The sequence below is a fragment of the Typopeltis vanoorti genome, chromosome 12, assembly GCF_054136105.1.
Source record: "Typopeltis vanoorti isolate ZY-2024b chromosome 12, IOZ_Tvanoo_1.0, whole genome shotgun sequence".
Classification (NCBI taxonomy): Eukaryota; Metazoa; Arthropoda; class Arachnida; order Uropygi; family Thelyphonidae; genus Typopeltis; species Typopeltis vanoorti.
Window position 1 is genome coordinate 78505430 of NC_143560.1, and position 17563 is coordinate 78522992.

At 34.3% G+C, this 17563-nt stretch overlaps 1 protein-coding gene across 5 annotated transcripts in view; it reads right to left on the bottom strand.

Moving 5' to 3' along the window:
- The window catches only part of LOC150100913 (protein NDRG3-like), a 398002-nt gene that overhangs the window by 149837 nt on the left and 230602 nt on the right, over positions 1 to 17563 (bottom strand). The window lies entirely within an intron of this gene.

Genomic DNA, 17563 nt, shown 5'->3' on the forward strand with positions numbered 1-17563 from the left:
CTGTGCTTTCCCCTCTCCAACACACACACACACACACACACACACACACACACACACACACACACACACACACACACACACACACACACACACACACACACACACACACGGAGTATTATATTTCTATACATCCATTTCTGAATTCTGGTTTTTATCAAATTTTTCCAATGCCTTAACTGAGACACATCAGATATTAGAATTTGCTACCTCTGTATTGGAGCCTCTTTTATGGAACTCTCTTCTTCCTCTTTCCATACCCTTGGAACACTATCAGACCTGAAACAAAAGCCTAGTCAGGGATACTGACAATTCTCTTGCACTTTCTCATAAATCAAAAACCAAAATCCCATCCAATCCAATAGCTGTATTCACACCGATTCTTAATATCCTATACACCTCAAGTTCATCTATCTAACATAAGCTGCTATCAGACAGACACTGCATTATCTCCACATGGATAATACACTTTGCAAAGTTATTACTCAGTTAATCAAATTGATATTTCTTATGCTTCTGTCAGTTGTTGCATTCATTAGTTACCATTCTATAAGCATTTTGCTTTACCTTGCTACATAGCAAAAACTCTCTGAGATTTTCTTTTGTCTGCTCAGTAATTTCTTCTCATAATTTTCTCTCTATTTTGCCTTCCATAATTACTATGCAAGTCAAACTTTTTGCATATGTTTCTTTTCATCTGCTGCTGAATGAAGCCACTCATCCATTAGTTACTTCCATCTAATTTGGTTTCCTAATGAATATACAATCTAATGCTGCCTTCCTCAAATAGATGATAATTTCTTGTGCACTGTTAACATCCTTATCTTGTAGTTGCTTATGTCACTATACTGCTCCTAGCTGCTTAGGGAGAAATCCTCTGATACTGTTGCAAGATTTGCCACTCTCAAATCCCAGATTATCTCTAAAATATTCTATTTTACATTTTTCTTCCTTGCACGTCTCTTTCTCCCTCCAATCTTTGTACCCACATTTAAGGTCTCCCATAGTACTTACTTGCCTAAGCTCACTGAGTAACATTATAAATGAGCTAGTAAAAATATATTAATATTATTACAGCAACCTCCAAAGAGTCAGCCTCATCATGGGTAATTCATTAAACTAGCAACATGCCTCTAATACAGAACCTTCAAATCATTTAAACTCCCCGCATTTATAACACATTCCATTCACCAACCACTCTCCATGTAAAAAACCCTACTCTCACAGCCTTTTTCACATCTTTACACTATTTACAGAGATGGCCGCCCATTCTTCCTATCCTACCCTCCACTCTTTTTATAATCCCTTCTGTATTATTCTGGTAAAAATTCCTCAACTAACTTGAAGGTTTCTATCATATCACCTCTTTTCTTCTCTCTACCAAACTCTGCAATCTACATTCTCCCAGCTGCTCTGCATAACCAACACTACAGTCCCAATATCACTTTGGTCATTTGTCTCTGGCTCCTCTCTAATTTCCATATCACAATGAAAACTAGGCAACAAATTTGAGCATGGTAGTCCATGTGACCAATATCTTATGCAGAGGCACCATGACCTCCTTATCTCTTCATGTCAATGTATTTCTTATCATTACAGTAGTATGATGTGCAGTGCAGTACATACATACATACATTTCGTATAGGTTGGGTTTGTGCAAATAAAAAGATAAAAATAGAAAAAGCGAATATATATATATATATATATATATATATACACACACACACACTAAAACCATATGCTAAAAATCACAAATTTAAGTTCAAATTGAATAACTGACCCATGAATTTTCTAATAGCCATTCAAAGGTACAGAAGTTTCCTGTTTTATTAATTTTTTTATTGTTGTTGTTGTTATTGTTATGAGCTTATTTAATTGTTCCCTTTTTGTGTTCAGTGGTAAGGAAAATTGATTCATTTCCAGATAATAATGTAATTTTTGTTACTCAGAAATAACAGAATCAAAAGATAACTTATCTTCTAGCTTTCAGAAAAGGATTCACTTACATAAATAAAATATACTTTAATAACAACATCAGTTAAATGACAAAAAACTAATTAAAATAATATACACTGAAAACTATACACAGCTCTATTACAAAATACATAGGCCAATTATATTGCTCAGATATGGATTATATTTCAATAAATTACTCATTTAGACTCTCAGCTTAGTTTATCTCTGAATGACCAGTTATCAAAAAAAATTCTGATTCACTGGATGTGGTGATTGGAGGTTTTAGTAAAAAAACACTCACTAAACATTGAATTCCTCATGTGTATCTTACACTGTTTAACACTCTTAACATGCCAAATGGACTGTTTAATAGTCAGCTTGATGACAATTGGATGACAGGACAACTGGATGATGGCCAATAAGGTGATGGAACAAATGGGTGACAGTTTTACTGGGAGAAAATCCAGTTGGTCAAAGTTTAAAAAGACTTTCTTACACATAAAAATAAAATATGATAAAAAATATAAAGTAACTACAAAATGTCCATAAGGTCCAAATTTCTAAATACTATTACAAATAAAATTATTCTGATGAAAAAAAGATAAAATTATTCTTAAATTTCAGTAAGTTATTCTTAAACTTGGTTAGATTTAAGTTTAGTAAGACTTTCTCATGCACGAACTAAAATATTATATGATAAAAAGAAGATTACTTAATTATAAAATGTCCAGCTTAGGTGCAAGTTTAAAAAGTATTAATAACATATAAAATGAATTAAACCTTGTTATCAAGATGGAACAAAATTATACCCCAAATGTAGAATAGAAGCTGACTATTATATTCGAATTCTTGATACCATGCAACCACATTCTTTATTAGTTCATTTCTTCCTACATTGCATAAGTTCTTCCTTATGTTTCTTCTTTGATCAGTTTAAATCTGAAGTATAACACTCTCAGCATCCTGCTACTCTTTCCTTAATTTGAACAACAGTTCAAATGTTTCCACATTATCACTGAGATGTGCAAAAGCCAGTCCTATGGCATTCAACATCCATAGTGTTACTGCAGTCATCTTGATTGTATTGGTTCTGAATCCTAGATTTTTGAACTTTACAGTATATTGACTGTCCAAAATAATAGGACTGTCCAGATGTATTGGAAGGGGCATCTGTTGTTTATCTCTCACCCATCTGTCCATTCACCTAGTTGGGTGTGGCCCAAATATTCTAGTTGGCTGATGCCCAGTTGCCCGTGACATCTGCATTTTCCTTTTTCTCTTCTCTCTCTTCCTAAAATAAAAAGATATAATGTCTTACCTCTTCAATTTGAAACAACAGAATGCACTCATCTAAAACTGACTTACTTTCCTCTTCAACATTTAGAACAATAAATGTCCTTACAGTTGAGCTTGAGATATACTTGTATACTGGGATGATATCCAGAAGTATGTTCCAAAGGTCCATAGCAAAATGTTCTTACTTTGCTGACTTAAATGTTTGGTCACTCGGATGTATTTTCTCCCTAGGACCATATTTCATTTCCTTTCTCTTTCTGTTCCTGTTCAACTTTATTCCTCCATATGAGACTAAAAAGACATCTCTTCTCACTAAAATCACCACAGTCTCTCTATTTTTCCCTTTCTGTTTCCTTCAGTTGCCTCCAGCAACCCTCATTGCTCTTGATATCTGTGTTCAGCTGTTTAACTCTAGTAACTTTCTCTTCCCCTGATAAACAAGGCATAATCTTCACACATGCTTAGAACAGTTCTGAGCTACCATCATAGTTCTGTATAGCATACATATTCAAAATATAAGTTTTTCTTTCAAACAATAAATTCGTTAGTTTTTACTAACTTTCAGTTATTTTCAGAATTGCTGATATTGCTCACAAAAAAAATACAAATAAGGTAATCTAATTAAGCGAACTCATTATATATTTTATACTTTTGATGGTGTCTCCACCTTGTCATGGTGAAGGCTTGCACATTCCAGTGACCCAGGGAGATATACTGACAGTCATGCAGTTACTAGTAGGGCCTCTCATGCTGGACAGGTCAAAGGGTAGGGACCAGACTAAAACATCATGATCCTCCAGGTTGGGGGGGGGGGGGTGTTACAATAGGCAGAACTATTTGTGTAATGTAAAAAACCTCTGAGTTATGAAACCAGGAACAAGGTTTACAAACTGTACTACTCACACTGGCAATGACTCAAAAAATTTGAGTTGGAACATGGAAATTAAGACTGTTTAAAACTGGATATTTTTGATGTGCTACTGATGCAACAGAAAATTACAATATTCAGGACTTAACTATACAAAAACTGCCAGGGAGCATGTACTGGAGTGACAGTGTGAACACATTTGCTTACAGATAAGTCATTGTTTTGATATATAATTAATGATATTGATAAGACCTTGATAAGACCCCATCTAGACTACTGTGCTCAGATTTGGTCACCTAGGTTTCTTCTTGATGGGGAGGAGGTGGAGAGGATCCAGAGGCGAGTGACCAAGATGATAGCAGGTCTGTGGAATGAACCGTATGAGAACAGGTTGAGGATTTGTGGGTTGCAAAAATTGGTTGATAGGCGGAGGAGGGGAGATATGATTGAGACATTCAAATTACTGAAGGGTTTCTATAAAATTAATTCAGAAGATATTTTTGAAAACAGGGCTGGTTGTGGGAGGACTAGGGGACATCCATGGAAACTGGACAAAAGTGTGGTTAGTAAAGGTGTTAGAGCTGGGTTCTTTACTTTTAGAGTAGTGAATGAGTGGAATGCGCTCCCTGAGTCTCTGGTGGATGCTGTGACAGTGAATGAGTTTAAGGCGAGGTATGATAGATACTGTATGAATGTCAAATAGTTGTGATGAATATGATTTGGGGCCTCCCTCGATGAGTCCAATGACTCCCTGGAGTTGCCCGTAATAATAGTAATAGTAATATTTTTAATAATTACTTGTTGTTCTTGTAGATAAACTTATACATTGATTATACATAGTTTTTAATTTTTCAGGAAATGACAACATATACTAGAATATTAATTATAAAAACTTTAATTAATATCTTCCTATATTTCAGCAATGTTACTTTGCCATCATCAGGGATCACAAAAAACAACAATATTATTATTATTATTATTACATAACACCTCCAGGGAGTCCAAAGACTCATTGAGGGAGGGTACCTACTTTACAACTCTCCATCTCCACCACTTCACCAGCCGCAACTACCTTCATCATCTACACCAACGCCATCTACTGCTGACCACCATCACCACTAGTATTTTCACAAACAAACATCCGTGCCCATGGCGGAATTCGAACCTGCACCCTTTTGGCTGGAGAGAGGATATGCTAACCACTCGGCCAACCAGGCTGGCATATGTGCGTGCAGGCACTAACACTGAGCAAATGAGGCTGAATGAAGGCAACAGAAATCTTGCCTAGAGTCCTAAACAGTGTCCCCCAGTAGGCTAAATTGGGTTGTCTTGGCCGTTGGGCTGCCATTCTTAAAATGTATGCTTCCCAGATTCTGATGATGATCAAAAATTATGTATTATATTACTGTGTAATATGTATACTGATCCTCAGTAAACAAAAGAAAATTCTTTTGTTCTGTTAATGTGATAATCACAATGAAGGAATTGAGGTAGAACCATGTAACTTACACATTATTCTACACATTCCACATGAAATGTTATACACTTGTTAATGATGCTGCATCATTTGCAATCCTCTTAGAAAAAAGTCTTTCCCTTGTTGCACAAACTAGTCCTCAGCTCTAGATATGACTTCATCATCTGTGGTAAATGTTGTTCTTTTCAAGTGTTTTTTAAATATGGAAATAGGAAATAGTCAGATGGGACCATGTCTGGTGAGTAGGGTGGGTGAGGTAGATATTGAAAGCTGAAGTTGTATATTGTCTGTTGGGTTTCATGAGTAGTGTTAGCAAGTGCATTGTCCTGCGAAAGCAATATGCCTCTGCTTAGTTTCCCATGCATATTTTTCTTCAATTGCTTCTTCAATTCCTTCAGACCTATTGAATAAACTGTTGCTGTAACAGTTTCACCTTTTTTGAGGAACTTGGTAAGGATTACACCATCCATATCCCAAAAGACAATGGCAAGAACTAACTGACTTTGGGATTCAGAACTACTTTGAACTACCGTGAAGAATCTTTGCGTCTCCACTCCACTGACTGTTTTTGGTCTCTGGCTCATAGTTATGAAGCCATGTTTCATTAACCCTCTCATGCATAAGGGCCTCATATGAGGATACATATATTTTCCCTCAATAATTATTCATTCATAATTTAGTGCTACTGTATGCATGTAGTCCTCATCTGGGGAGATCAAAGTGCTCTCAGAAACCACACCAAATGGCAGGCGTTTCAACCAAGTTACAGGAATACCAATCTCTCTCTCTCTCTCTCTCTCTGCAGTGCATGGTGGTATCAAGGAGGAAGTGAAAAACTGCTGTTTTGTTGATTTGAATTTGGTGATTTTATGAGTCTTCTGGAAAGGTTAGTATGTTTTTATATATTGTTATACCTTGTAGATGAAGTGTGAATATTTAATTTGTTCATGTTTATTATCATATTCATAAAACAAACTTGAAAACAACCTGTCCTCACATGAGGACAATATGTTTGTAAGGTAATCTATGCGGCAAATAGTTTGAGGTTAGAAAGTTCTTGAACAATATTTTTATAATTTTATTTATTTTTGCAAACATAAATGAATAGTAAGTGTGTTAATTGGCATTATCATCTCTTTTACAGATGGATAACCAAAAGCCAGGTCCATCAGGCATAAAAAAGGCCTATTACCACAAGAGACTTACTGAAGAGGAGATTGAAAAACTGTTGGAGGAATCTGAAGATAGTTTGGAGCTGAGTGATTCTGATGATGATCCTACATACCAGCAGCCACAAAATGATCCTACAGAGAGTGACAGTTCAAGTGAAGACAGTGATGTTCAGTGTCCTTCCCCTATTGGTCAGACTCACAACGTTCAAAGTCCAGCTAATGTGCAAAATATAGCTGTTGCTGGTCATATGCTATTGCAGAGACAACCATTGTGGTTTAGTGAGAAAGATAATCCCTTTGCTACTGAACCACAGTTTAGAGGAAAACACCAAGTAAATATTCATGGAGAGAGCCCTGTAGATGCTAATGTCACAACAGGTGCTAATGTCAATCGTTGTAGAGATGTACACTGCAAGAGCAAAACAAGATACATCCGTGGTAGACATGAGATTCCAATCTGTCCAGAATGTTTTCAGTCTTTCCATACAAAATGAGGCAAAGAGAATAAGACTGTTCTTGATTTACATAGCTCTACTGCAAATTCTAATTGTTCTACTTTTTTGGATGTATTAAGTAATCCAAATTTTGATCATTCATGCAGTGTTTCAGCAAAATATAAATTGTTTATAATCTGTTTTGTCATACTTGTAATGTCTTTCAATGAAAATAAATCCCTTGGTCTAAGTCATTTTCATAGAAATATGTCTGTAGTCTGTTGATGTTAGTGCATGATGTCCTTAGATGAGGACATCATTTTTTACATATACAGGACATAAATTTAGCAAAATTAATGAATTCATGGTGATACTGTAGGATTAAGTGGTACTGTATCATGCCATTATAATTTTTTATAAATGAATATTTCATGCATGAGAGGGTTAACAGTCACAATACAAGCCAAAAAATTTGCACCTGATTTCTCAGAATGATCCAAAATTCCTTGAGATGACAGCACAAGTTCTCTCTTATGGTCAGCATTCAAACATTTGGGGACCCACTTTGAGAGCTTCTGCATATCCAGACATTGGTGGATAATAACCCCCAACTCATTCCCTGGATATCCTCAGAGTCTTTGCAATGTTTTTTGGCTGGTATTCATCTCATCAAGGATCATGGCATGCACTGCATCGATGTTTTCAGATGTGATCACTGTAGAAGATCTTCCTGACCTGGGAGCATCTGCTGTCTCAAGATGTCCAGGGAATGAGTTGGAGGTTATTATCCACCAACTCAGTTTACAACTCAGCAACCCATCTGGCAACTGTTGGAGCACAGTCCCCTAAAGTGAATCTGAGTTGTAAACTTTTCTTGCAGCACAAAAAACTTGATGATCCACATCTCTGTGTCTCTGAATTTCTTCAAAACCTCTGACATCTTATATATCCTAAAAGAAAAAGAAAGAACAAATTACAGTGGTATCTCAAATTAAGAACTTAATTCGCGAAACCCAATTTTCCATTATATCTTATGGAAAATCAATTAATCCATTCCCAGATTTAAAAATTAAAAAAAAAAAAAAAAAAAACTATTCTCAACTAAATGAAGAAAATGCAAAGAAATGGAGGAGCATTTTTACACTATAAATATACATTTTGTATACCATTACATATTAATTTTTATTTATGAAATCTTTGGTTTTACATGATTAGTATGAAAATCATCTTCCATTAAATTGTAAAAAAAAATCAATTTTCTTGTGGCTGGTTTTGTGGTTCAAGAGTTTGATTTGTTGTCATTAGTTGCTTCTTAGGTGAGGGAGGTTTAAAAAACCTATCCAACATTGACTGAATCTGTCGTTTCCTTAACACCCTTTTAAAGTGATTAATGACAATTGTCATTGAAGATATTGGTGACTCTAGAAACAATGCCTTGATTTGGATGCCACCTGTTAACCATTCTTGCAATTTGCCCCAGTGCTGAAAGATTTTCTTTTTACGTCACTTGTTGGAATTGCTCCCTTTTTGTTGCTGTCTTCTTCGTCCTCTGAAGACAATTGCTTTTCCTCCTCATCCCTTTCTTTTTCCTGCTCTCTTCTTAACTCCTGTAGCCCTTCAGTGGTCAGCTCAACATTGTGCTCCTCTACCAGCTCCTCTAAGTCTGCTTCATCAACTTCCAAATGCATGGTCTTTCCCAGGGAGACAACTGTCTCTACAATGTCGATTTTGCTTTCAGGTCCTTCCAATGCAGTTCCTTGGACACAGTTGGGTCATAACTTTTTCCAGGCTGATTTTAGAGTTCTCACAGAAACATTAAAAATCTTCCCATGCCTGAATAATAAGATGCAAACAATGACGAATATTGAAGTGATTCTTCCAGAATTCCCTGAGGGTTAATTCTGCATTGGTGATAACTTCGAAACATCTTTGGAAAAGAGCTTTGGTATAAAGCTTTTTGAAGTTGGAAATAACACATTGATCCATTGGTTGTAAGAGTGGTGTAGTATTAGGAGGCAAGAACTTAATTTTGATGAAATTAAATTCTTCATCCAAATCTTCTTCCAACTGTGGTGGACGTGCTGGAGCATTGTCCATTATAAGAACTTTCTCAGGTAACTCTTTTCTTGTAGATACCGTTTCACTGTGGGAGCAAAGACCTCTGCCATCCAAATCACAGAGGAATTTCCTGGTTACCCAAGCTCTGCTGTTACCTCTCCACATAACGCTGAGTTTGTGCCTGTTAACTTTCTGCTTTTTAAAGACTCCAGGATTTTCAGAGTGGTAAACCAACAGAAGGTTTTATCTTCAGGTCATCACTGGCATTGGCACAAAAAAGCAAAGTTAGTCTGGCTTTCATTGGCTTGTGTCCTGGCAATGCCATTTCCTCCTTAGTGATGAACTTTCTCTTAGGTATTTTCTTCCAGAAAAACCCAATTTCATGGCAGTTGAAAACTTGTTCTGGTCTGTAACCTTCTGACTCCATCAGTTTCTGAAATTCCTTCACAAACCTTTCAGCGGCTTCTCTGTCAGCACTAGCACCTTCTCCATGTCTAACAACACTATGGATACTGGTTATATTCTTGAATTTCTCAAACCATCCTTTGCTAGCTTTAAACTCTTTGCCTATGTCTTTGCTACTGCTAGGGGATGGCAAGTTCTGCAAAAGGTCTTTGTAAATAGTTTGAACTTGTAACAGTGGTGGTCCGTGAAGTTTTAAGTGGGAGTGCTGCCTATACAAAATTTTAAAAAAATCATTCTTTTTTTCCTAATCAGTAACCAAAATCTACAGATTTATTTATTAATAAATTGGTTACTGATTAGGAAAAAAATAATGTTTTTTTTAAATTTTGTATAGGCAGCATCCTCACTTAAAACTTCACGGGCCGTCATTGGCTTGTAAACAGATCATGTTTTGAGATACATTTGAGATACTATCTCCTTTCAGTTGCATGTCATTAATCCAGACGAGTAGTAAAGTTTCCATTTCTTCATTAACTTTATTTCTTCAAGATGACACGATATATACTCCTTTGGCCACATTCAGTTCCTTATAAAAATCTGCTTTCTTGACAATTGTAGATATGGTGGATTTTGATATTTGGTAATTTGGTCATACTGCTTGCACAGATCACTTTGCCTGACTCCTTTCTCATATTTTTCTACAATTTCTTTCTTAATTTGCGATTTTCTTCTTCTCTTCTTAGTTTTCTTTGGCCCCGTGTTGAAAATAATATGCTGATCAGTGAAATGACGCTTAATCTGGTAGATTATTCAGAAAATAAATGTCAAACTACAATAAAACACGTCACTTATAAAAAGAAATACATACAGTACACATAATAAATACAAACCTAAAAAAATCTTCACGAAGTGTATTGTTTGTTTACACAAATACTGAAATAGATACACAAAAAAGCAAATATGTGCAGCAGCATCATACTTCAGATAAATACGATGTAGTAACAACAATCGTTACACTAGTGACGGTTCAATGCACACTCAGCTAAACATGCATACGTATATGCTGGTGCTGCACTCTGCATTAAGCCTATTTCTAGTACTAGGGGAAAAAAGTTACAAAAAAGTATGATGTAAAACAGGCTTTAGTTCATTTGAAAAGAAAAGCATCACGGTTTGTATCTTGATTCTAGGTTTGTATCTAGAGGTCAAAATGGGATATGAAAAAAGTTCGTATGTCAAGCAGTTCATAAGTCGAAGTACCACTGTATTACAATTTGATAAAACATGAGGGTTAAAGGGTTTGAAGATATGTTCTTTCTTGTGGTTATATCAGTTGCTTTAATATCATTTTTGTTTTAGGTGTTTATCAGACTTTTCAGCCCCCCCCACCTATCAGTACACATAACAAGCACAACTCTACAAGATGATTTGCTGTTCCATCAACCAACATGTATTCCTGCCATACCTGAATAAATTACCTGATCAACATTAGTAGTTCATTGGATTAGCTCCTCCCTATAGTTAATTTGTTTTTCTGATGTTAATTTTCATTCCATAATTGATACAGGATTCCAGTAATCTGTTCAACAGATGTTGTAGTCCTATTTCAGTGTTTGATAGTAACGCCTTATCATCTGTGTATCTTATTGCAAATATCTGTCTACCTCCAATCTTTATTCCTTCTTCCGAATTCTCCAGTGCTTCTTTTAACATTGCTTTGGAATACATGTTGAACAAAATTGGTGACAGAGAACAGCCTTGTCTTACTCCTCGTCCAATGATACCTGGTTTTGTTGTACCATATATGTCTCTCACCATGGCAGTTTGTCCCATATATAGTGAGATAATTAGCCTTCTGTCTATACCAATCTTTTCCATTACTTCCACCATCTTATCCCATTTTACATAGTCAAAAGCTTTCTCAAAATCTATATAACAGATGTTAACTTCTTTATTCACTTCTAGACTTCTTTCACTTACTATTCTTAACAGTCCAATCGCATCTCTTGTTCCCCTACCCTAAACAAAGGTGATGAAAATACCAAGGAAAGAGGCAAATATGGATATCAGAATAAATGGGGAAAAATTGAATCAAGTAAAGACATTTAAATATCTAGGAAGTGTTATTAGCAGTGATGGAAGATGTAAAAGTGACATGAAAGCAAGAATAGCGATGGGAAGAGATGCCTTTAATAGAAAATGGAATTTATTCAGAAGTAAAATGGATAGAAACCTAAAGAAAAGACTAATAAAATGTTATGTGTGGAGTGTTGCCCTCTATGCATCTAAAACTTGGACATTGAAGAAAGAAGAAATTAAGATTTTGGAAAGCTTTGAGATGTGGATTTGGAGAAGGATGAAAAAAATCAAATGGACAGATAAAATAACTAATAGAGGTCTTAAAAAGAGTAGAAGAAGAAAGAAGTCTGTTAAGCAGGATAAAAAGAAGCAAGGGGAAACTGGATCCGACATATTCTGAGAGGGAATGGAATTATCAGAGATGTCATCGAAGGAAAAATAGGCGGAAAAAGACCCAGAGGAAGAGTAAGGAAAACAATGCTAGATGACATGCTCAATGGAGATAGGTACACAACCTTGAAAGAGAAGGCTCACAACAGAAGAGAGTGGAAGGAAAGTTTCTGCTACTAAAAGAAGAACCTGCTCAATTGCAGAATCCTAAAGAAGAAGATAGTTAATTTACTAAATTACCAAATGTGCACAGCAGCTGTTTATTATTGGTTAGTTATTTATACTTCGCAAACAAATTTTTTTTTCCTCTCCTCGTAATTTTTTTTTTTAAATTATGTCATCATAAATTCACTTATGCATGCCTAGAATTTATAGGATTACATGCTATTCGCTCCACCCAGCAACACACTTAAAATATCACAAATGTTAATTATTAATAACTTTTTTGCCAGTAATGAAATTATTTCTATTCAAGTTTGCTCTTTTCTTTATATTTCCCATTCTCACATGGCTTATTAATGATGATTCACATATGTACACCTTTCAGTAGTTCAAATATATCAACCAAATATGGCATTGACTTTCATTATTGTTTTCTAATATATCCTAAATTTATAGGTTACAATTAAAGAACCAATACATAGTGCATCCACCAAAACACAAGCACAAAATTTCTGCAGGGCACATTCTTTTCTCTCACTCATCAAATAGTTAGGGTGACAGTGAGAGAGTAACGATTGCACCAACATAAATATATTAACGGACGCGCTCTCAGGGGACCCTGTAACCCCTAGAGAGTGTGTCCCCTGGGTGGCGGATAGGGGGAGCCCACCATGTGTGTGCGTGTGTACATGCGCGTGCATGTGTGTGTGTGTATATATATATATATATATATATATATATATATATATATGGTGGGGTGGTCCGAATATACTGAATAAGAACTTGTGGACCAACAGGGCCATAAGGGGCAATCATCTTGATTGTAAGGGAAGCAGCACTCCCATGGACCATTAGCTGGATCTATCCTCTCCTTCTTCTACTTTGAGGAAGATCCACTTACTTTAATCTTTCCGGCCTTATCAGCCAACTCTTCTTACTTTATGACCCTTATGCTATTAGAGTACTCGAGGGCCATGGGGTCTTTTCATTTCTGGCCTTACAACTATGCCCTCTCTATAAACCTTACTATATTTCTTCTATAATCTACTCTTTCCCCTTCAATATACCCTATTCCTCCAATGGGTTTAAATTCGGAAGAAGGCTAGTTCAGAAGCCTTAAGGTAGCAGTCCTACCACTGAATTATTCCATCGTCAGGCTAGTCCCCTGACATGGAAAACATAATCCTACTTGTAAGCTGACAGAAAAAGATAATCGGATTGAATCTATGGGAAATGACCCTGGAATGGAAAAGGGAAAACGAAAATGGAAACAACAAAATATAATACACATAGCAAACTGGAATGTAAGAGGAATAGCATATAAAGAAATAGAATTAGACCAGTTACTAAATGAAAGAAATTTTAAAATAGTAGTAATCACTGAAACAAAAAAGAAATTAAAAGGAACTATAAGAACTGAAAATTTTAATGTGATATACAGTGGAGTCAACAGAGACCAAAGAGCACAAGCAGGAGTCATGATATGGATACATAACTCCCTTTCAAAACAGTTAAAACATTATAAATTATGGAATGAAAGGATAATAGAAGCTAGAATAAAAATAGATAGAGGCTATTTAACAATAATTGGTTTATATGCCCCAGAAGAAGGAAGAGAACAGGATAATATTGATTTTTATAATCAGCTACAAAACATATATAATAAAATAAATAAAAATGACTACATAATTTTAGCAGGAGACTTAAATGCAAGAATTGGAAACACGAAAATTAATAATAATATAGGAATACATGGAGAACACACTCTAAACAGAAATGGTAAAAAACTGATTGACTTTGTAGCTTATAATAACCTAAAAATAATGAATTCCTTCTATAAACATAAAGACATACATAAATATACTTGGGCAGCAAGAGGATGGAAATCAATATTAGATTACTTCATATTAAATGAAAAGACATCAAAATTTTCACTACATGTTAGAGTTCACAGAGGATATGAAATAAGCAGTGACCACTTCCTTGTTAAAATAAAATTAAGATTACCACCTAAATGGCTACAAGTAACAAGAACAGAAAGAAAAATTGAAACATTTATTTATAAAATTAGACTATTGAATGACACAAATGTACAATGGCTATATGAACAAAGAATTAACCAATATCTAGATAAAATAAAACAAAATGAAGAAATAGAAATAGAATGGCTTAATATAAAAACGATACTAAATGCAGCAGCAAATGAAAGCTTAAGAAAGACCAAAAAATTCAATAAAAGAAAAAAAACTGAAGATCTGGGATGATACAATCAAAGAAATAATTAAAAAGAATAAAGAAGCCTATCACAAATGGTTAAGCAGTAAAAGATTAGAAGATGAAATAGAATATAAAAGAATAAGAGCCATAGCTAAAAGAGAAGTCAGAAAAAGACAGAGAATCATGGAATAAATTTGTTTCTAATTTAGAACATGATTTATATAAAATAAGACCCAATGTATATAAGATTTTGAAACACCTAAATGCAGATACCAAAGAAAACATAAAATTAAACACTGAATTAAAATTAGAAGAATTTCTAAATTACTACACAGAACTGTGGACAGACAAATATTTTAAAAAAGACAACTGGCAAACAATTAACGAAAATGAAAAGGAAATAACTGAAGAAGAATTAGAAATCAGCCTGAAAGAAACAAGAAACGGAAAATCACCTGGAGAAGATAAGCTAGGTTCAGAACTATATAAATACGCAGGAACAAGATTCAAAAAAAGACTCTTACTATTTTTAAATAAAATTTACTCAACTGGTATCCCCCTAATAGAATGGAAAAAAGCAATTGTGATTCCTATCTTTAAGAAAGGTAATAGAGATGACCCTAAAAACTATAGCGGTATCAGTATACTAAATTCCTGTTACAAAATATATAGCAGAATCTTAAATAACAACCTAATGAAATATTCCGAAAACTTTATTCTAGAGGTACAGAATGGATTTAGAAAAGGACGATCATGTATAGACCCAGCCTTTTCCCTAAAATTAATAGTAGAGAAAAGAAGAGAATATAATTTGGAAACACATATTGCATTTATTGACTTTGAAAAAGCATTTGACAAAGTTAAAAGAAACATATTATTTGACATATTAAAAGAAAGACAAATACCAAATAATATCCTAAAAGCTATCACAAGTATATATGAAAATAATCAAATACAAATAAGATTAAATCACGAGCTATCATATACAAGAGAGATAAACCAAGGGGTCCGACAGGGATGTCCCCTCTCAGCAATTCTTTTTAATATCTACTTAAATGAAATAATAATAAAATGGAGTAAAAATTTACACCAAGGAATTAAACACTGAGAGGAATAAAATGGAGTAAAAATTTACACCAAGGAATTAAACTTTCACCTACAGTTAACTTAAACACTCTCCTCTTTGCAGACGACCAAATAATAATTACAAATTCTGAAGATAACTTGCAAAAAGCTATTTTAAATCTAAATGAGATATCCAAAGATTATGGTATGATAATATCAACAGAAAAATCAAAAACTATGGCCTTTAAAGGACAAGATCCAGCAAGAACTAAAATAGTAATGGATAACAAGATCTTAGAACAGGTGAATTCATTTAACTACCTTGGATGTATGATCACATATGAAAATGAAAAAGATATAAACGTAAAAATTGCAAAATATTTAAAAATAACAGGTGTAATTAATTCTGTATTTAAACAAAACCTAGTTCAAAAACAAACCAGGCTAAAAGTATACAATACATTAACCTTACCGGTCTTAATGTATGGCAGCGAAATCTGTACAATAAAACGAAAAGACAAACAAAGATTAACAACAGCAGAAATGGAGTTTATGAGAAAAACTGCAAAGTATATATACCCTATTTGATCACAAAAGAAACGAAGATATTATGAAAGAATTAAACAAAGAACCAGTAATAGAAAAAATTAAAAAATATAAACATAAATGGATGGAACACGTTCAAAGAATGAAAACAGAAAGATTACCAAAACAAGCCTTAAAGTACAAGCCATTAGGAAAAAGAAAACCAGGACGTCCTCTTAAACGATTCAACGATGACTTCTAAGGTCGGAACAGGCCATGTTAGGCCTAAATCCTTGATACGTATGATGATGATGATGATGATGATGATCATAAACACAGAAGACAATCATTTAGTCATGGTGAAATAACCTTAGATGCTTAAAGACTGCAAAAAATTCAAAACTCTCTGAAGCAGAATAATGGTAAATAACATTTTTCTCATTCACCGGGATGTAGTTGTGACACATTTTTGTGTTATCAATGTTCTCTGTTTTTTTCAATTTTTTTTAAGCATCTTGCTTTCGTGTGTTCAATGTTTTCACTGGACACAAAAAAAGGAATTTTTACTAGTAGTGATGAAAAAACAAAAGTCAAAGTCTGTTGTGACAATACGTGGTTTTCAATTAATCCCTTTGCAAGCTCACTCACTGTGTAATGGTCTCCCCCACCCCATCACTATTACATGGTAAAAAAAAACAGTACCTCTTTGAGAATACACCAAAATCATCTTTGTGGCTAGCCAGGTTCTTTTTTTTTTTTAAGCATTCATTTGGTTGTTTTTTACTCTCCCATTTGCTACTGTCAAACAAATCACTCATGATCCTAACAAAAAAAAAAAATTGTCTTGAAAGGTGCATGTTTTTTAAGTCGCTGAAAAATATAACAAAAAAAAGTGGTTTTCGTCAATTTCAAAAAGTCATCTAGGCTGAAGGAAAAAAAATAATAGAATGGAACTTATTTTGCTTTATAGACATCTATCAAGGGCACATCTCTTTCTTTCATAAAAATTTTGAATTTTTTTTGGCTCTCTGCATGTCTTTTGAGCTTCAAAATCAACTGCTTTTAATTTTTTGTAAAGTTTGAGGTAGTTTTTTCATAGAAGAAAAGTTTCAATCAAGGTGATTTTGGGCATACATATTCCACTACATGAATGCCACACAAAAAAGTCAGACATGTGGATTCAACCTATGACCTGCAGGGTAGAGTACAAATTGGGCAAAAAGAGAACTCAGAACACCTAAACAGGTGGCTGCTATTTTTTTTTTTTTCTCCCCTTTAACATTACCTTGAATGTTAAAATGACAGCAAAAATCTGAAATTGAATGATTTGGAAATATGCTGCAATTAATTTTAAAAACCCACAGAAATTGTAAACATTCTGTGTATCCAATGAATATAAATGGTCACCATAATTAATATGATGCCAATAAAATCTAAAAAATATCTTATTCTACCTGAAAGA